This window comes from Mus caroli, chromosome X (assembly GCF_900094665.2).
Source record: "Mus caroli chromosome X, CAROLI_EIJ_v1.1, whole genome shotgun sequence".
Taxonomy (NCBI): domain Eukaryota; kingdom Metazoa; phylum Chordata; class Mammalia; order Rodentia; family Muridae; genus Mus; species Mus caroli.
Window position 1 is genome coordinate 98362621 of NC_034589.1, and position 21040 is coordinate 98383660.

The 21040-nt window shown below is 41.0% G+C and overlaps 1 protein-coding gene across 2 annotated transcripts in view; it reads right to left on the reverse strand.

Moving 5' to 3' along the window:
• The window catches only part of Nexmif (neurite extension and migration factor), a 108850-nt gene extending 88643 nt beyond the window's left edge, over positions 1–20207 (reverse strand). The window contains exon 1 of one of the 2 annotated variants that reach the window (XM_021153470.2): positions 19664–20194. The gene's annotated coding sequence lies outside the window, so the exon portion shown is untranslated. Of the gene's footprint in view, positions 1–19663 lie in introns of both variants that reach the window. The other variant, XM_029473417.1, reaches the window with a different exon arrangement.
• Between the last annotated feature and the right edge of the window lie 833 nt (positions 20208–21040).

Consider the following 21040-nt stretch of genomic DNA (forward strand, 5'->3'; position numbering starts at 1 on the left):
CTTGGAGGGGAAAGGGTTTATTTGACTTACATTTCCATATCACAGCCTATCATCAAAGGAAGTCAAGGCAGAATCTGAAGGCAGGAACAGAAGCAGACTATGAAGGAATGTTGCTTACTGGTTTGCTCCTCATGGCTTGCTCAGTCTGCTTTCTGATATATTCCCACAAACCAACCACCTTGGGTGTACCACAAACGATGCGATGGGCCTTCCACATCAGTAATTTTTTAAATGCACTATAGACTTAACTACAGGCTATCTGATGGAAGCATTTTCTCAATTGAGTTTAGCGTGTCAAGTTGATTACAAAAAAAAAAAAAAAAAAGACAGACATATAGTTAGCAAAGATTTTTTCTTTCTGTGGGCTGTTTCTTCACTCGCTGTTTATTTCCTTTGCTTTTAGCGAAATTTTTACCTATGCCTGTATCTTCAAGTGTTTTACCTACGTTTTCCTCAAGCATTTCATTCTTTTATTAAGGTCTTTTATCCAGCTTAAATTGGTTATTGTGCAAGCTAAGAGATATGTATTTAGCCCTATTCTTGCACATGCAAATGTTTTCTCAGCATCGTTTGTTGAAGAGGCTGTCTTTTTCTGATGTATATTTTTAACACCTTTGTCAAAAAGTAGGTGGCTGTAGCTATGCAGTTTTAGAAATAGGTATATTTAAACAAAAAAAATCTTTTTTAATAGGAAATATGATTCTGTATAAAGGAGTCTTTTTAATTTTATTTAAAACTAGAATGTGGATGAAATGTGTGATAGAATAACTAAAAATAAATAAATTATATTAAAAAATAAAAGCATGATGTTCTCAATCCTGGGATTCTCACTGATTTACAATAGTAAACGAACACCATCCCCTTCCAAACACAAACCATTATTGGACAAATTTGGGGTCAAAATGTAGCTACCAACTAGCTTGACTCTAGCACCTTTCCAGCCCTGCCCAAAAGCTGGAGATGAGAACAGAACTATTAAAATTGGCAAGGCTTCATGACAACTACTGTGAGTTGCCATTTGGCCAAAATTAAGACAGTCAGGGCAGCAAGGACAAAGCAGCACCAATTTAAATTGATTAACGTACAACCATGGGTGAGTTGTCGTGGGCTAAGATGCAGCTTTACAAGGTCCAAGACCTGGGAGGAGAACTGCCAAGATGGCTTATTGGGTAAAGGTGCTTGTTGCCAAGCCTCAGTTCCATCCCCTCATATGGCAGAAAGAGAGAACTAACTCCCAAAAGTTGTCCTCTGGTCTCAACATACTCACTGTGGCACATACGTGGCCTCACATAGATAGATAGATAGATAGATAGATAGATAGATAGATAGATAGATAGATAGATAGATGTGCCCAACATACAATAGAAATAGAAGAAAAAATAGAAATGTAAGAATTAAGAGACAAAAGATAATAGCACTTTCATTTTTATTTTAATTTTTAAAAAAAATATGTGTATATGTGTATGTCTAAGTGTGGGTTTGTACACATGGAGGCAAAAAGAGGGCATCAGATCCCTTTGACTTGGAGTTACAGGCAGATGTGAGCCACCTGAAATGAGTGCTGAGAACCAAACTCCAGGTCTCTACACTCTTAACCATTGATCTTAACCACTCTGTACCCCCCTTATTTTATTTTTTAATATCAACATCATACCTTTTTGCTGTGCGATACTCAACTTGCTCAGTTTCTCCATGCTTTGTTGTCTCAGTATGTTCAACTGCCTAAACCAAAAATCTATCACCAGGTGTGAGTTGATGGCTCAGCAAGGACTAGATTTCCCAGAACTCATGTAAAAGTCAAGTGGGTATGATTCTACCTGTCTGTGTATAATAGCCGCAGGTGAGAGCAGAATGGCTTTTTTTGTAATGCCAGTACACAAAGGTGGAACAAACAAGGAACAGATAATCCTTGGAGTTCACAGATGACCCAGAACAGCCTAAATAATGAGCTCTGCATTTAGCAAGACCTCACTATATAAGGTCAAACATGATTGAAGGTGACATCTGATGGAAACTTTGGGCTTCCATATGCACACATGTGCACATGTACCACCACACACATGTGAACATGCATGCACATGTACATGCATGTACATCACACACACACACACACACACACACACACACACACCCCAAAAACAAACAAAATAAACTACCACTCTCCCTTCTTCCAGAAATTCCTGACAATTGAATGCACTTTGCATGGATTACAATTAAATGATAAAAACAAAACTGTAAACAATTTTAATTGTGTGTATATGTATGCATACAAGTTGTCTAGACATGTACCTCTCCTCTCTTAGTACGTGATAAAGACATTTTAATGATTTCCATCCCGTTTATTCTCCTGCTGTGGAGAAATTAAGCATCCCAGCCCACTTAATGGAGCAGAATAAATCACTAGTATTTATTCCCCAAGGTAAGCTTCCACGGAACCGGCAGCTCGAGAAGGAACTCCCTTTGTGCTCCAAAACGTGCTTATTTTAGAGGTGAAAGGATCTCCTTCCATGTCATTGGTCAGACCTCAAGCACTCCAGATGGCTATCTAATTGTCCAGAATGATTTTTTCAGGAATCTAAGGTTTGATGTCAGCTTTTAAGGAACCAGATCTGGGATGGGAGTTAGAGTGGATTAAGCAAGCTTGTTACTCTTCTTTTGAAAATTTAAGTAGAATTAGATAATTTCCCCCTTTCCTTTTCTCCCTCCAATCCCTATCTCTACCTCCTCGCTTCCTTTCAAATTCTTTTTCTTTTTTTTAATACAACCTTCTGGGTCCATTTAGTGTTGTTTGTATGTATATGATTTCAGGGTTGACTACTTGGTATTTGGTAACCAACTAGACAGCTCATCTGTGTGGTGACTAAGTCTCCCTCTCTTGGCAGTTCTTAGTTATCTATAGTTCTTTGTCAAGGGACCCATGAGCTTGGCCCCTTCCATGATAACATGTCTATTGGTATTGTCTTTGTTCAGATCTTGTTTAGGCAGCAGTATTGCTGATGTATCATGAGTGAACCTTCCCTGCCATTTATAGGAGACGTCAGATTCCCTGGTCCTCTACCTCTTACAATCTTTCTGCTCCTTTCATTACCAATGTTTCCTGAGTCTTAGGTACAGGAGTTGTGTTGTAGACGTATTTGCTGGAAGTGGGCACCCCAGAGATTAGTTGTTAACTGTATTTTGACTGAATGTGGTTTTCTATAATGGTCTCTGTCCATTGTAAGACAAAAGTTTCTTTGATGAAGGGTGAAAGCTGGACTTATCTGTGGGTCTAGAGATAAGTGTTTAGAATTCAGTTAGGAGTTATTCTGGTTTATTAAAGTAGTTGTAGTAGGTTCTCCTCTAAGATCCACGACTTCACTAGCCCCAGGGAGTTGGCTAGGTTTACAGTATCAGCCATGATTTCCCTCCTGTTGAGCAGGCTTTAAGTCCAACTAGACAGCAGTTAGTTACTGCCAAGATATGAGTGGCACTATTTAACCCTTAGGAATATCTTATCATGGTGCAGCCACTCTGGAAATCGGTATGGAGACCTCTCAAAAAGCTAAAAATAAATCTACCATCTGACCCAGCTCTATCACTCTTTGGCATGTGCCCAAAGGACTCAACATCTTATTCCACATTCACTGCCACTCTAGTCATAAGAGCTAGGAAATGTAAACAAACTAAATATCCTTCCGTCAATGAATGGATAATGAAAATGTGGTACCTATACACAATGGAATACTATTCAACTGCAAACAAAATTAAAATAAAATCATGAAAATTTTAGGTAAAGAGGTGGAACTAGGAAATATACTGACTGGGTAATTTAGAGCTAGAAACACAAACATCACGTTTTTTTGTTTTTTGTTTTTTTGTTTTTTTTCTCATCTGCATTTCCTAGCTCCAAATCTTCAGACGTGAGTAGATAACCTGGTATAAATGTAGAAGCCATGGAAGTCAAAAGGTACCATGGGTTGTGCTGGAGGGGAACAGCAGGGTACAGGTGATGTGAAGAGGTATATGAGAAAAGGTTAGGGCTTTAATTGGGGCGGGATAGGAGGGCAATACAGAAGAAGAGGAAGAAAAGAGGAAAATAACACTAAGGATGCTTGAAAAAGCCAGAAAGACTCAGAACTTTGTTTACCCAAAATTACATATACTATATACAAGTTACATGTATACTTATCCAAGTATAGTTTAAATAAAGTTATGTCAATTGGCCTGATAATGATTCTCCCTGCCCTAAGAGCCACAGACCATCTAACAAAAATCTTATTACCAGGCACTAGAAACCTTCTTTTGAATCATTGGTCAGGAAAGTCCAAGAGACTACCAAACAATACAGGCTATTGCTGTAGCCCTTGGTTACCTCCCAGAGGTAAAGCTCTTATTACTGAAAACATTATGTACTTTGGACACAAGCCTTGAAGGATCCTAACTGTATCTCACCTGAAAACCCTGGTGACTAACTTTCATAGTAGCAAAAGGTGCTATGCAAGCTTTCAAACAAACAAATATATTAATGTATATATATATATACATATATATATATATATCTTTACTATTACATGCATATATATATATAAATGAGCAAAAAAGAAAACTTGTTCTTCTTGCATAAGTTCTGGATTCATTTCCTGGCACCCTCATAGTGGTTCCCAATCATCTATAATCTCAGTTCCAGAGGATCTGACAGCCTCTTCTAATACCTGCGGATACTAGACACATGTGGTGCATACTCATAGATGTAAGTAAATACTTCATACTACTACATACTTCAGTAATGTTAATGGATTTCTTTTGCAGTGCTAGTATCAAATCTAGGACCATTTATTTACATAAAATAAATATAATTAAAAACACACATACAGATAAATTATAATTAAAAATTAAAGTAACCAGATCTGCCCAATGAACAGGAATAAACAAACAACAGTACAGATAAGTATGATCAGGTAGTTACTGTCTATATCATTGCAATAGCTAAATAGTACACAAATACCCTAAAATATTTGCTGACAAGATTTCAATGCATAAAAACCTTTCTGAAAATATGCTTTCTGAAATTATAATCCTTTAAACTATTCTATTTAAGACATATATTAATTAATAAATATGACCTATATCTATTTAAGAAAAAATTAGCAATTACAGAAACATGGAAACTGTATAGGGAAAGAAATAAAAATACTAAAATATAGCAAGTCCCTGATTTCATTTTTCTACATTTCTGTATTCTTCATATTTTATCAAAATAAATCATTTTATAATTAAAATTGTAATTTTAAGTTTCTTTTTCTATCTATCCTGTTTGTTTCTTTGTCTGTTTGTTTTTCGAAACGTTTCAAGTATAGAACAGGGAACCAGGGAGTCTCAAGTATAATACTGGATGTATGTTCTTGGTAAGTTCTTTTTCCTTCTATTTGGTCCATTTGTTCCTTCATAAATGTGTTAGAAAACTGGCAAAGAGTTATCTCTCAGGACCCTTCTCATTTTGCTCTTCAGTATTTTATTGCAAGAACCACTGGGCTAAATGAGCTGTCTAGAATCTTTGCAAGTTGAATTGGTCAATTGGTTGAATTTTTCAATTTTTGTATAACAATATTGTGCGTATTTTTATAAAGAAAAATAATGTACATGCATCATTGACTCTAAGGCACAAAGAAGAAATAGAACATTTTAAAAAGGTAATCTTCAAATAAATTGTTGAATAGAAAAAATACAATGGCACATAATTTAGGATTTTGCTTACATAAAATTAAAAATACTGAACAGTTTTATATATTATATGGTTATAACTACATGTACAGAGGTATAAAAACAAAATAGAAAATACACACCAAATTTATCTTTATGCTTGTCCCTGGAAACCAAGGTAAATATGATTAGGCTTGGGGACAGAATTTAACTTGCCTGCTATGTTTCATTTTCTGTTTCTGATAGAAATTGAAAGCAAGCTTACAGCCTGGCAGTGGTGGCGCACACCTTTAATCCCAGCACTTGGGAGGCAGAGGCAGGTGGATTTCTGAGTTCAAGGCCAGCCTGGTCTACANAAAAAACCAAAAAAGAAAGCAAACTGACATTCAAAGTATTGAAGTTTGTCAAGCTGAGGATATATCCAGGTTTGTTTGTCATGTTATCGATTCTCAGTGTTTTGCAATACTTTTGATTATTCAAAACAAAATTACATATATAAGTTTAAAAGAAAAATGTTGGAATTTTTCTACATACTTCAGTAATGTTAATGGATTTCTTTTGCAGTGCAAGTATCAAATCTAGGACCTTGAATGCATTCTATTACTGAGCTACACTCCTACCCTTCAGGGATTATTTTGATAAATGACAAACGAACTTAACCTTAAAGCCAGAGAACTTGAAAAGACGAGAAAAAAATAACAAGAGAAAAAAAAAAAAAAGACACAGTCAGTGAGATAAGATAGCGCGCCTGGAGCCTTGATACATCAAAGTCACCAAAGAAACTCAACACATTTCTGCTCTGGTCTGTAAGCCAGAGACTGAACAAATGTGTCTCTTTCAGGATTAGGGCTCCTGGATGGCCCCACTTTATTGTCGTCTGACTTTTAAATTCCTTTGTTTAACTGAGTTTTCCAGACAATGCTTATCTCCACTAACCTTTTCATGGTATCTGTTACACACCCAGATTTATTCTGTCATTACTTTTTGAACCAATATCACACTGGTTCCCGGGAATCATATAGGGAACATAGTTTCCTGAATTCACTTTCTCACAATAACTTAAACTTGAGATTTTTAAAAACTTTGTTCTGATATGAAAGTTGAACCTAAGTTTACTTCCTCCCTTAACACTCTCTCCCAAGTTATTACCATAGTCAAAAATAATCTTTATTATCTCAATTTGGAAGAAATCTCTATAATCTTGGCCTCTTTGTTGCATATTTATTGGTCATTGAATTCATTTACTTTTATCAATCCAGTGTCTTCTGGTTTCCTGTCCTGACCCCTTCTGTCATTCCTTTTCGCTTATGTCTCAGGTATAAACTCTAAGCTCTCTTTGCTTTTTGAGGGTACCTTATAATATAATGGTGGTTTTTAATGTTTCTTCCCTCTCTGATCCCCTTTCCCACAAAGGAGCTCAAGCCTCTCTTGTCTAACCTTGCTCCAGCCACACAATAAACCAGGAAAACAGCTGCAGTCAAACAACATCAAAGGTAAAGTTAAAGGCTCTATTGAGAACCGAGAAGGAGCAGGTTGGGAAATGAGTCAGGTGAAGCTGAGTATTAAATGCAATGGGTAAAAACAGGGGTCATGCATTTGGAAGTAAGATGATGGATGGTCTGGCCTATAATCATCACTATGGCTCAAAGTAGTGTGTCGTGTGGCTCTGAGAAACTCACTTGAATGTTTCTGAGACTCGATTCTTCAAAACGGAAAATGTTGCCATTGTGCAAAAGTCAGAGTGAAGAGGAAGCTGCTTCCCTTACATGGTCACCAATATACACATGATGCACATACAGACAGCAAAACACCTGTACATGTAAAATAAAAAGAAATAAAAACAATAAAATAAATTGTTCATCAAGCTCAGTAATCTTAGCACTCTTGTGGTCAATGCTGGAGGACTGTGGTGAGTCCAAGGCCAGTCTGAATTTCACAGTGAGTTCCACAGGGACCTAGACTACAGTAATGGAGCTTTGGCTCAAGAACAAAACAAAACAATTTAAATAAGAAAAGGCATCCCTCCCTTGTACTAAGAAACAAGAAGGGATGGGAGGAGAAACTGCAGTTGGGATGTATTGAAAACAAAAAATAAAAAAAAAAATAAGAAAATAAAAAAAATAGAATTACCAAAGACTTTAAAGCTCCTGTGATAAAAATGGTTCAATTAGCAATTATAAGTACTTTTGGAACAAAGAGAAAAATACAATAAAAAAACAGAGCATATAAAGAAAAGAGCAGAATTTTTGAGATAAGATACAATAATACAAAAAAACCTTCTCTTGGGCAAAATGGAAAGAGCCAAGAAATGAATCAGTTAACATGCTAGAATGATGGGAATCATTTCATCCAAGTAAGAAAGAATGACTTGACTCAGGAAAATGTCCAGAGCCTCTAGGAATTATAGAACTAAAGCAAAAAGTTTCCTGTCATCAGAGGAAGCCAAGAATGATAGGAGGTGGGTCAGGAATTTAAAATGATATTCCTTTTCTTGTCTTTTCTTTTTCTTGTTAAGTCTTAAAATTGGCAAAGCACACAAACCTTCATACTCAAAAACCTAACTATATTTCAAAGTAGGTTAATTCAAAAACTCCATGCCAAGCCACATCATGGATCATGGTCAAACTTCTTTAAATAATAATAATAATAATATCTTGAAAGCAGTAAAGAGAGAAATGCAACCTTACTAACAAGGGAAAATAGTTACAATGACAGCTGATTTCTCCTCAGAATCCATGGAAGCTAGAATAGAATGACATATTTCTCAAGAACATTCATAAAAGAACTGTCAACCTTGAACCTCAGGTCCCATGAAAATATACTTTACGGAAAATATACTACTACTGTGGAAGAGCAATAAAGAAATTTTCAAAGGGAAGAAAGTTAGAATTTCTTGCTTGTAAACCTGCCTTGAAATAATTGTTAAATGATGTTCTCTAAACAGGAAAAAAAAAAAAGTGCAAAAACACGATCTTGGAATCTCAGGAAAAAAATAACAACAGAAAGAGCAAGGTTAACCTGTCTCAATTATGTTTTACAGCTGAAGCAAAAATTATAATATCTGATATAGCTATAAATACATAAAGAAGAAATACTTAAAACCATTAGGTTATAAATAGGGAAGGATAAAGTAAGAAAGGCATGATTTCTAAAATTTACTACAGCAGCCAAAATGTCAATCTTCCTAAGCTATAATAAGTTATAGACCGGCACTCTATAAAATGGTTTCTCTCTCTCCTCTCCTTTCCTTGCCGCTTTCTGAACCAGTGTCTCCCTATGTAGCCCAGCCTAGACTTAAATTTATCATGTAACTCAGGTTGTTCTCCAACTCAAGATCCTCCTACCTCGGGCTCCCAAGTGTTAAGATTATAGCCATGTGCCACCATGCCCAACTTGGGATAGTTTGTTCAAAATTAGTTTTGCTTTTAAAGAAACTAAACATGTACTTACCATACAAACCAGTAATCATACCTGAAAATTCATCACAGAAAAATGAAAATTTGTGTTCTCTAAAAAAACCTGTACATTAATGCTCATAGCAGCTTTGTGTGCTGATAGACTAACGTGCAGATAAGCAAAGTCTCTCAGCAAGTGAAAAGCTAAACTGTGATATAGTGATACTATACAAAACTTTTGAATTGCAAGAAGGAATGAACTATTTACATACAAAACAAATTGGATGACTGGGCCTGATGATGCACACCTCTGATCCCAGCACTCAGGAGGCAGAGAAAGGCAGATCTCTGAGGTAGAGGCCATTCTACTCTACATAGTGAGTTCTGGCTAGCCAGGGTTACATCGTCAGATCCTTTCTTAAACAAACAAACAAACAAACAAACTGACAAGAACAACAAAAACAAAAATGTGGGTGAGGCTGGGGCATTATGTGCGTGAAAGGAGTCAATGAAAAGCTCATGTCATTTATGACTCCGTCCATGTAACATTCTTGGAATGAGGAAACTATAGATATGGAAAATGGAATATTGACTATGAAAGTTTGATATGGATTGAGTATAAGTGCAAAAACTACAATGGGTAAAGCACAAGCAAACCTCTTGTGATGAATAATATTTGTCTTGATCATGTTGGTAGTTATGCAAACATGCATATGGGATATGATGGGATGGAATTGTACAGTCACTATGACAAAGGCAAATTCATGGTTTTAATATTATGCATGGTTATGCAAGGTTGAACAACTGGAAGAACTGGACAAGTGGTACACAAGGACCCTTTGTCTTTTAATGTCCTATCAACCTACTAATCTATTAATTATTGCAAAAAGGTCCACATGCTACTCCCAGAACCTGTGAATACTCTAGGTTATATGGCATAAGAGGAATTAAGGTTGTAGATAGTGAAGGTGGCAAATCGACTACGCTGAGTTGGGGAGACTGTCTAGTCAGGCAAGTGCAATGCAATTATAGGAGTATTTATAAGTGGAAAGCAGAGGAGGAAGAGTAAAAATCAGAGATGCAGATAGAAACAATATTGAAGTGATGAGATGTAGGGAAATCAGTTCTCCACTGGAAGGTTTGAATATAGAAAGTCTTCACAAAATGTGAAATATAAGTAGCATCCAGAACCTAAACAATGGCTGGAAATAGAGTTTGCTCTTATGGTTTCCGAAAGGAACACAGCTATTTTCACACCTTGACTTTAGTCTAGTGAAACATAGTTTAGACTACTGACATCCACAGCAACTGAATACCAATTTATTTTATTTTAAACCACTAAGTTTTGGGAAAGTTTTTTTTTTTTAAATAGCAGCCATAGCAGCACATCCACCAGCCACATAGTTAAAAACTAACTCAGTCAAAGATAGGCAACTAGGGCACTGGGGCACTGGGGCACTGTAGTCACTCAGAAAAGTGCTTAGTGCACAATCCTGAGGACATGAGTTCATATCTTCAGCATCCCCATAAAAAGTCAGGTGCGGTAAAGCCAGCACTGAAGAAGAGGTGACATAAGGATCCCAGAGAGTTGCTGGCAAGACCACTTAGTGAACTGACAAGCTCCAGGTTCAGTGAGACCCTGTTTCAAAAAATAAGGTGCACAAGAGGGCATAAATGTGAAATAGGGACTTTTAGAGAGTGCATGGCAAGGATGATAGGGAAATAATATAGGGTGGAGGGTAAGTGTAACCAGAACACAGTATATATCTATAAAGTTGTAAAGAATAAATTTAAGCCGGGCGTGGTGGCGCAGGCCTTTAATCCCAGCACTCGGGAGGCAGAGGCAGGCGGATTTCTGAGTTCGAGGCCAGCCTGGTCTACAAAGTGAGTGCCAGGACAGCCAGGGCTACACAGAGAAACCCTGTCTCGAAAAACCAAAAAAAAAAAAAAAAAATAAATTTAATTTTAAAACGTAGACACAACAAGGTGGGGAAGGATTGATGAAGACACTCAATGTCCATCCATCTCTGTCCTTCTCATACCTGCATACTCACATGCATCTGCATACACAAACATGTATAGATTGTACTCTCAGGGCAATCATCAATATATAATGATGAATGCTATTTTTGCAATCCCACATCACCAATGAAATCAAAGATAGCACATCTTCCTCAGAACTGCAAGGAAAAGAAACATGTTGCTCTTGATTAAATGGAGCCTATTAAACCAAAGGTTTAAGAAGCTAGAATTCAGAGCTGAGTGTGGTGGCGCATGCCTTTAATCCCAGCACTTGGGAGGCAGAGGCGGGCGGATTTCTGAGTTCGAGGCCAGTCTGGTCTACAGAGTGAGTTCCAGGATAGCCAGAGCTACACAGAGAAACCCTGTCTCAAAAAAAAAAAAAAAAAAAAAAAAAAAAAAAAAAAGAAAAAAAAAAAGCTAAGAAGCTAGAAATCTTGTCTCGGTCCAGTCTGGGATCTATTTGCCGAGGAATTTTCTGCTCTGTTAAGAAAACTGTACTTATTTTTCAAAGATATAGAATACAGAGACAGTAGAAAAGGTGTACTAAATTTAAAAAAAAGGTAGTCAGAAGACACAATCACCTAATTTCCTATGACAGGATAATTCATTTTATGTTTTTTTCTCTTGCTATCCCCAATATCCCCTTAGCACACAGTAGATGCTCAAAAACATTTGATGAATTGTACTGTAAATGATAACTAATAGACCCATTCAGTGTTAGATTCTACTAACCCTCATACTCTATAATAGTCCAAACTGCTAAGACAAAAATGCCAGAAGCATTTATTCATAAATAGGGATTCCATATATTACCATTCCTACTGCAAAGCACAGATGTGCCATATGTTTGTTTTTGCAGCACTTACAGAGATTGGCATTTAATATATGATACTAGAGTTCCAGGATGAAATCTTTTAACTCACTCCAGGATGACTAATAGTCCAAAAAGCCCATGAATCCCAAGGGTCTCATGAACATATCTATCATTTCCGTCTCTGACCCTATCACCATACCTAACAGTTGGTTCCAAGAACAGTCTTCTATTTTTCTGAATCCCTTGGCTAAGTGAAATATATAGACAGCAAGGCACAAAAGAGATACAGATAGGAGAAAAGTAAGCAAGGTAGAGCTTTTATGTAATATAATGTTAATAAATGTTATATTAATTAATACATTAATAATTAAGTTGTTGGGGTGAGAGCTGAACATGCATATTTTGTTTTCACCTTTTTTCTTTTTTGAGATTATAATATAATTCCATCATTTCTTCCCAGCCTTTCCTCCCTCTCATAGCTTCTTTTTCATTAATTGTTATTATATGCATGTATATGAAAAAGCATTTTTAAGAAGCCTAGAATTGAAAAGTCTAGAATTTGTTAAAATGAGGCAACTTATTTAGAGTAAGGACAGTAATGTTCAAATGGGTATTAAGTGGCTCTTTTTCAAAATAAAAATGCCTATGAAAGTTAATCAGAAAAAATATTTGGAACAGTAGCTGAGGGCTACAGACCATGAGTATACAACAACGTGCATTTTTGAGAATCCTTTCCGTGGCTTTCAAGTTGCTGTGACCATGACAGGCATATAGCAGGATCTCTGTAACAACTGGGGAAAAGGTTTTTTGTTTTTGTTTTTTGGTGTTTTTTTTTTCCATTTGTTTTTTCTTTCGTTCTTATTTAAATTTTATTTTGTTTTTAATTTATTTTTTTTACACTCCATATTCCATTCCCTGCCCCCCCTCCATCCTCCAACTGCTCCACAACCCATACTTCCTCTTCACCCCACCCTGTCTCCACATGGATGCCCCCACTCCCCACCTCACCTGACCCCTAAACTCCCTGGGACCTCCAGTCTCTTGAGGGTTAGGTGCATCATCTCTGAATAAACACAGACCTGGAAGTCCTCTGCTGTATGTGTGTTGGGGGCCTCATATCAGCTGGTGTATGCTGTCTGTTTGGTCCAGTGTTTGAGTGATGGGCTTCCGTTTGTTTTTTGTAACAAGGTTTCTCTGTGCTTCCTTGGCTGTCCCAGAACTGGCTCTGTAGACCAGGCTGGCTTTGAACTCAGATCTACCTGCCTCTCTGCCTCTCAGGTGCTGGGATTAAAGGGGTGTGATGCCNCCTCCTGGTTATGCAGAGGTTTTTTTTTTTTTTTTTGATTTTTCGAGACAGGGTTTCTCTGTGTAGCCCTGGCTGTCCTGGAACTTACTTTGTAGATCAGTCTGGCCTCGAACTCAGAAATCTGCCTGCCTCTGCCTCCCGAGTGCTGGGATTAAAGGCGTGGGCCACCACGCCCGGCTTATGCAGAGGTTTTTTTAACTCACAATGCCCGACTGGACTTCCTGAAATGTATGCATATGGTATATATGTAGGTAAACATGCAGTTCTCTGAAGAGCCTGCACTCAGTGGCCTTCAAATTTTCATACCAATTCATGCTGCAACTAGAGATCACTGGTTAGGGAACACTGATCTAAATGGTATTGGTCCTTTTTCTACTCCTCTACTTAGTAAGGCAGTGTATCTTCTGTGTGTGGTTCACTTATTAACAAATAAAGAAAGAGAAAGTGAGTTTCTGCTTATACGAGTCATCAAGACCAGCTTCTGGGTTAATAAATCACATGTGCCCAGAACAACATGGCAAACAATGGGAAAGGAGTCGGAAAGAACTTTGTCGTGCCACAAAACTTAGGTTACTGCAGAAGAGAGAAAGGTGATAATTAACGATACATCAACAGTAACAAAATTCACTTACCAGTTTGGTTGTTTAGGTAATCCCCTGCAATTCTTCCTGACTTTAGACAATCTCTCATGTATTAACAATGGATCTTGTAAAGCTCAACTAAGTAATAGAAGCTTGAAAATATTTACAAATATCACTTCTAACTAGCTTCATTTTTTTCCTTCTTGATTACATTATTATTCCATGATAGGTCAGATTTAAATTGGGGGGAACCACCTTTTCATTCACTCCTGCTCCCGATTAATGAAGTCCATCACAGAGACTTAGGACTGGGAGGCAGACAACTTAAAAGAGCATCTTGTCTCTTATCATACTTCCCTTAGTGCTACAGATTTTCTTCATGAATACGGTGGTCAGGATGTACTTTCTAACCCTAAGGTTTTCCAGATAAACTTAGAGCTTAGTATTTATTTCAAAAATTTAAAATTATTTTACTTCATGTGTGTGGTGCTCTGTTTACACATATGTCTGTGTACTATGTACATGTCTAGTGCTTTAGGAGACCAGAAGTGTGTGTCAGAGCCCATGGAACTAGAGTTACAGATGGCCATGCACTGCCATATGGCTTCTGGGAATCAAACTCCGGTCTTCTAGATAAAAATAGGCAGTGCCCTTGACCTTTGAGCCTTCTCCCCAGCCCTAACATATTCCCTCTTAACAGCCTTTCATGAAAGCAAGAAGCACTCTCCAATGTGTAGAGGGTACCTTTTTGAGTACATGTGTATGTGCAAACATAGACTTCCATTTTGTGGTGATATCTTTGAACACAATATTCCAATTCTGTCAGACACAAAGCATCAATCTTTCTGAGGATCTTCTACAGAAAGACCTCTTGGCTGACAAATGTAAGATGAACTAGGTTAAAGAGTCATTGTCTCTCGGAAGCTCACTAGTCTATCAAGTTTTGAAAATTAACTATCAACTCAAATTAGGAAATATAATGTCTTTTAAAGGTACCTGTACTTTAAGTAATCATAGAATTTTTAAAACAAATAATCCCAAATAAAAAAAAATACTTTAACTTTGTTCAAATGAAATGAATCTCTTCCTTGTCATCTTTCTGTGGGAAGGCTCTTGTGTATCCCAGGCTGGTCTCAAATTTGCTATCTAGTTGAGGATGACTTTAAACTTCTTGTCTTCCTACCTTTTCTTCTTGAATGCTAGGATCATAGCTCCACACCCAGTTTAGGTGGCGCTAAGAATTGAACATGGAGTTTTATGCAGCCCGTCTCTGAAACAACAAGACAGGGTCTCACTACACATCCCAAGATTTCCTTGAACTCACTGTTTCCAAGGTTGGCCTCAAGCTCGGGATCTTCTTGCCTCTCAGCCTCTTGTGTGGGGGATTATACCACATCTGGGTTTATGCTTGTTTTTGATGGAGGGTGGGTCAAAATTCCTATGTTTAGATGCAGTGTACAAATCTTGTTCTCCAGCCTTTAGATAATTTGCAGATAAACAGCAGAGGCTTCTTTCTCAAGCTAGTTTGTGGGACACTTGAAAAAAACAATGGGAGAATGAAACTGATAGTTTTCATAGGATTGGGGGACACTTGAGGAAAATGGTACATAATTGCTTAAATCAAAGTCATCTTACTGGAGAGAAATAAGATGATCTATAGACATGCCATTTTGGAAAAAAAAATGTGTGCGTTGTGACTGCTCTCAAGAATTCAGCCAGGGGTTTTTGGAACATGTATGTAATGCCAGTACTTGGGAGGTGGACGTATGAGGATCACAAATCCAAAAGTAGCCCGGGCTACACACAAGACCCTGTCTAAAAATGAAAAACAAAAGCAAAAAACACTCATGGCTGGAAATGTAGCTCCGAGGTAGAGTGCTTCTCTAGCGTGTCCAAGGCCCTGTGCTCCATCTTCACCTCGGGAAAAGGGAAAAAAGCTTGGAACAGAACACAACAGAAGCAAAACAAACGCTAGAAATCCTTTCCGGCTGGAGAACAAGGAAAGACATTAGATCATAGCATTTACAAGAAAAAGGGAGCACATTCCATAGCCAAAGTCTGTGAATCACTATTCATGACAGAGGGAAGAGACAAAAGATCCTTGCCTCTACCTGGAGCAGGCCTCAGAAAGGCAGCTTCCCTGAACTGCCCCCTTCCCTACGTTGTGCTATGCTTACTGCTGCAGGAGGCCGATGTTGTTTCATGTCTGCCTCAAAATACATTTTCTGGATAGCAGTGAAGGCACAAACTTAAAGGTCGCCTGAAGTGCTCCTGTCACGGCTCTTTGTTTTGTTCTCAAAGCGTCCTGGACAACCAGCTAAGTTCTTTATGTCCAACCTTATGACCTTGGATTTGAACTATTAACTAGAGAGCTCGACTCTTCAGAGAAAGTAAAATAGTAAAGGAAAATATAAAGTTTAAATCGGAAATCCTCCAACATGGGAAAAACAATGAAGCCAAAAATGACCTGCTTCTCAGTGAATCATTCTCCTCTGGATCACTTGTTTGATCCTTCTATCTTCTTTTGCTTACTGCCAGCAGGAACATTTTGACCACGGGTATGATAACAGATAAAAAGTTTACATATAGCAGTCAAAGGCCAACTAGAATCTCCTCTTACTACAATGGAAGGGGCTTGCAGAAGAAAAAAATCTCTAGTACTGAATTTAGGAACAGAGAAACTGCAATAAATGCTTCTTTGGTTAAGACAGTTCCTCCCCTAAGCAAATACTTCAGTGAGACTAGAACCTCCACAGTGATTGTGTTAGAGTGCCATGAGCACGTCTTTGAGTGTTTTAAATCCGGCTGTTAGAGCTTTTTCTTTCTCTCTTCTACCTCCGTAAACAGAAGCAAAGCGAAGTGACAGCACATCTTTAGTTCGCTTTGCTCTCTGGGCAGCTTACAGGTAATCAGATTGTAAAAAAAAAAAAAAAGAAAGAAAGAAAGAAAGAAAGAAAGAAAGAAAGAAAGAAAGAAAGAAAGAAAGAAAGAAAGAAAGAAAAAAAGAAAAAGACAGGAGAAAGACAGTGAGTAAAACAGAAAGCAGCAGTGTTCTGCAGTTGTTTGACTTTGGCAACAGGGATATTACAGGTTTGCACGTGTGCCTGCATGTGTGTATGTGTGTGTTAAAAAACATTGATGCATCGAAGATTTATTCATTGAACAGACTGATTTATTTAACAGACTTGACATATGTCAAATTCTGCTATGTGCTTATATAATTGTTACCCATTTATCAGAGCTGTAATTTAGGCAAATATTTGTTTTAAAAGTATTTTCTTTTAAATGGCTTTCTCTGGCCTGCTGCACAATCAATCAGTGGTTCTTTTTAATTATGTTAACAATAGCTATTTGGTTGGAGTCTGTGAAATCTAATCTTTTCCCCAAACTCTTTTCAGTTTTTTTTTCCCAAGTAATTACTTTCAAGTTAAAAATCATACCACAGGAAGAATTTAAATATGCACAATATTTTATGTTTTCATATTCTGAATGTTTGGTCTTCAAAAAAAGTCAGTTTCTTGACACATTGTTAATAATCACAGATCTGGTACTATTGAAGTAAAAAAAACTGGCTAAAGGGACAAGAGTGTGATTTTTCTTAGCCTAGTTCTGTGGGGTATAGGGGTATGGAGACAGGAAGACAAGCTGCGGGGGGAGGGTGTGCTCTACAAAGAATTAAGTAGAAAAAGACAAAGTAAATGAAATCAAATTTCAAGTCTTACAGATTTTCTTGAATCACCCCACCCTATTTGAATACATGGGCACACACACAAAAATTATGTCTTTTCAACTCAAATACATGCAATCTATCTAGGTTCTGTGGGAGGCAATTTTTGCTAAGTATTTCCAAGAAACAACAACAACAACAAAAAAATGTCTAATCACTAGCTGCCAGAGGGGCTTTGAATTCCCCTATTGTAAATATGTTGCTTGCAAAAAGCCCGAGGTTTATTTTGACCTCCCTGGTCAAGGAGTATGGAGACTACATAAGATGTAAGGGTGGGGATAGAGGGAACTCCCACCACCACACAAGTACATTTCTGACCTAGTAAGCAAATACGCTTCTGTTGTTAGTGCTGGGTAAAATGTACAAGTCTTCCAGAAATTAGAGACTGTAATAAAAATGTACCAGCCCAAATTTAAATTGCTCACTAGACAGATGGTTAATTATATTCACAGCCACATATTTCACTGGGATAGAGTTTCAGACACTCAGCCAGTTTTATTTGATTAGCCGGTTTTCTAGTTAATATGTAAAATGACAGTTTCTTAAGGTTTTTTTGTTCCTTTCTAAAAATATTTTTTAATAAGTGTAAATTCTCCTTAGCCATGAGAACATCACTGCTGTAAATAAAATGTTTGGTCATTCTATCCATGCATAAAGATGTGCGACTCACCCCGCAAGCCCCAAATGGTCTCTTGCAGTTCAGAGGAAACCATTAGAGCACCTTTCACTCAGCTTCTTCAATGAAAACAGTTTTTTAAAATCCCAGCGCTAAAGTATTTTATAAAGATACTTTTAAAAAAAGTCCTGCCAACCCCACACACTATTGTGTATTCTCAGACAAGTCTACAAAATGAAACGTTAGAAAAAGCCACACAGTTAAGTATGCTGTTGCACCTAAAATTTAACAACATGTTGGAAGCCAAAGCCCAGAAGCAAAATACGAGACTTGGTCATTCCAAAATGCTACCAGAAGCTAGACAAAAATCTGAAGTGCTGGTGTCAAAATGGGAATGTCAACTGATTTTTTTTTTTAACTTCAGAAAAAGACTAAAAGCCTTGCGCCCGTGGTTCGGTGTCTCACTAATGAGACAGGAGCAGTCATGCTGAAACCACTGGATTCTTCAGCTGAGCAGCGCGGGCTGCACACTTTCGGGGAGCGGGGCCGCCCCACGGCCTCTGAGACCGCAGGGCTGGATAAGATCGAGCCGCAGCAGCGTGCCTGCAGGCGCGGCAGCGACGAGCTCCAGGAGTCCCGGAGGAAAGCGTCAATCTGACGGCAAGGGAGAGCGGGAAGGGGCAGCGGGCCAATTTCCTGCAAAGGTGACAAGCCTGGGCGAGGCTCGCTCGGGCCCCTAACTTCTCGTCGGTCGCCGGCGGCGGCTGCTCGGAGCGGGTGCTGCGAGCCGCCCGTGCCACCGCGGGGTGGCCAGAGGCGCCCGGGGTGCGCGGGAGCCTCGGGCGGGGGAGGCGTCCGTACGGCGGCGCCTTCGCACCTCTACAGCTTCGGCTGGGACGCCAGCCGGCGCCCGCCGCGTGCCTACGTTTTCCCGCTCCCTCGGACGCGTGCCTCGGACCATGCCACGTTCCCCAGACGCCCGAGGCTCCCCCGGGGTCACCGAGCCGATGGGAGGTGGCAGGCGGCTAGCGGCCGCTGCCCTGCAGCAGGCAGGCGTGTGTGAGCGGCGGCGGCGGTGGCGGCGGCTCCGGCCCGCTCCCTTCCCCTCCCCCTCCCCCGGCGGCGGCACACAGGCCTTTCCTAGATTGCAGCGCACGCTCGGCGGCGGCGGCGGCGGCGGCAGCAGCGGTGGTGGCGGCGGCGGCGGGCGAGCCTGGCTCCCTCGCCCCGGCGGCCTCGCTGCCTCCCGCACACAGACAGCACCCGCACGCCATTCGCACACTCTCCCACTCACACACACTCACACGCACGCGCATACACACACACACACGCACACACACACACGCACACGCTCTCCCCGCCGGCATCCCTTGCTCGGCTCCTCGGCTCGGCTCGCCCTCGGTTCCTCGCAGCCGCCACCCCCCACCCCCAGCTGCCGCCCGCCGGCTCGAGCCGGCCCGGGGAGCCAGGGAGAAGGCCCGTGGGGGGGAGGGGGGAGGCTGCATGGCAGCGCTCAGACTCACCTCGCAGGCCGCCTCCCGAGGCGCACGTCGCTGGTGGGTCCCTGCTGCCGGCGTCCCGAGCTGGGACGGTCGCAGTCAAGGCTGGGCTGCCGCCGTCGCCGGAGCTGCTCGAGCTGCCGCTGCTGCTCCCGCTCACTGCCGCCTCCTCTGCCTCTGCTCCATGCGCGGGGCCCGCCAGGTGGACGCGCCTCGCTCCGCTCGCTCACTCTGGCTCCGCCGCAGCCGCCGCACTAGATGGAGGCAGAGCTGTCGGGCTCGGTCGCCGAAACTCAGAGGCTCCACAGCCGCCCGCCGGCTCCCAGGACAGCGCTCCTCTCACCGCGCCGCTCGCCCGCGCCAGCACTGCCCGGCTCGCCGGCTGTGCGCGGCGGTGCCCGGAGCCCGCTCTGCACGCGGTGGCTGCGGCTGTCCGCGAGACGGAGACGCGGAGGGCGGTTGCGACTGCCGCTAGCGCTGGGAACACTACTGCTAAACGCTGCCACTGCCGCTACTGCCACTGCTGTGGCGGTGGCGGCGGCGGTGGCTGCTGCTGCTGATGCTACTGGTTTTCCTTCCCGGGTTCTCCCCCCCTGCCTCGGCCCCCTCCTCCCCCTTTCTCCTCCTCCTCCTCTTCCTCCTCCTCCTCCTCCCCCTTCTCCTCCCTGGGCTGCTTGGCTCAGAGCCTCTGCGGGCTCTGCCTGCTCTCTTCTGCTTCCAGAGCTGCCTCTGCCCATTCAGAAAGGTGCCCAGAGTGGGGCTGCCTCGGCTGCCACCATCGCTATTGCCCCTGCCATTGTTTCCTCCAACACAGCAGTTCTTGTTGGACGCGTTCCCCTCCCTATCCTCCTTCCCCACCACAGCCCTCCCTATCTTGCTCGCTCTTTCCTTACCCTCTCTGCGGTCCCTTCCTCATGTGTGCCCCCTCCCACCCTGTCTGTCTGTCCCTCCCGGCGGTCCCCTCAGACGTCCGGGAGCGCGCACTGCGCGGCCACCTGTCATAAAGGGCGCGCACCCCCCTTCCCCACCCCCACCCCGCCCCCCACTCACATTCTCGCAGCCCGCCCAGTCCACAGCGCCGCTGGCTTGTTCTTCCCCTAGCAGACACGCAGCCGGACACCACTCTCCCACGCCTTTGAAGGCAGTTATGTGTTCAGAGAGGGGCGCTCTGAAGTTTCAGGAAGAATATCTGAATGGCTCCATGTATTAAGCCTCTATCCATCCAACCTACCCTTAACTTCAGGGCCAAAGCCCCAGGAAGGTGGATTGTGCTGGAAGGGTTGTAACAAGGCAGAGAATTGGAAAGGGATGAGTTTTTTTAGGAAGTGAAGGAGAGAAAAAGGGATTCTGAATATGGCCGGGAAGGAAATGGGATCTGACTGCTGTCACAGGAAAATTCCT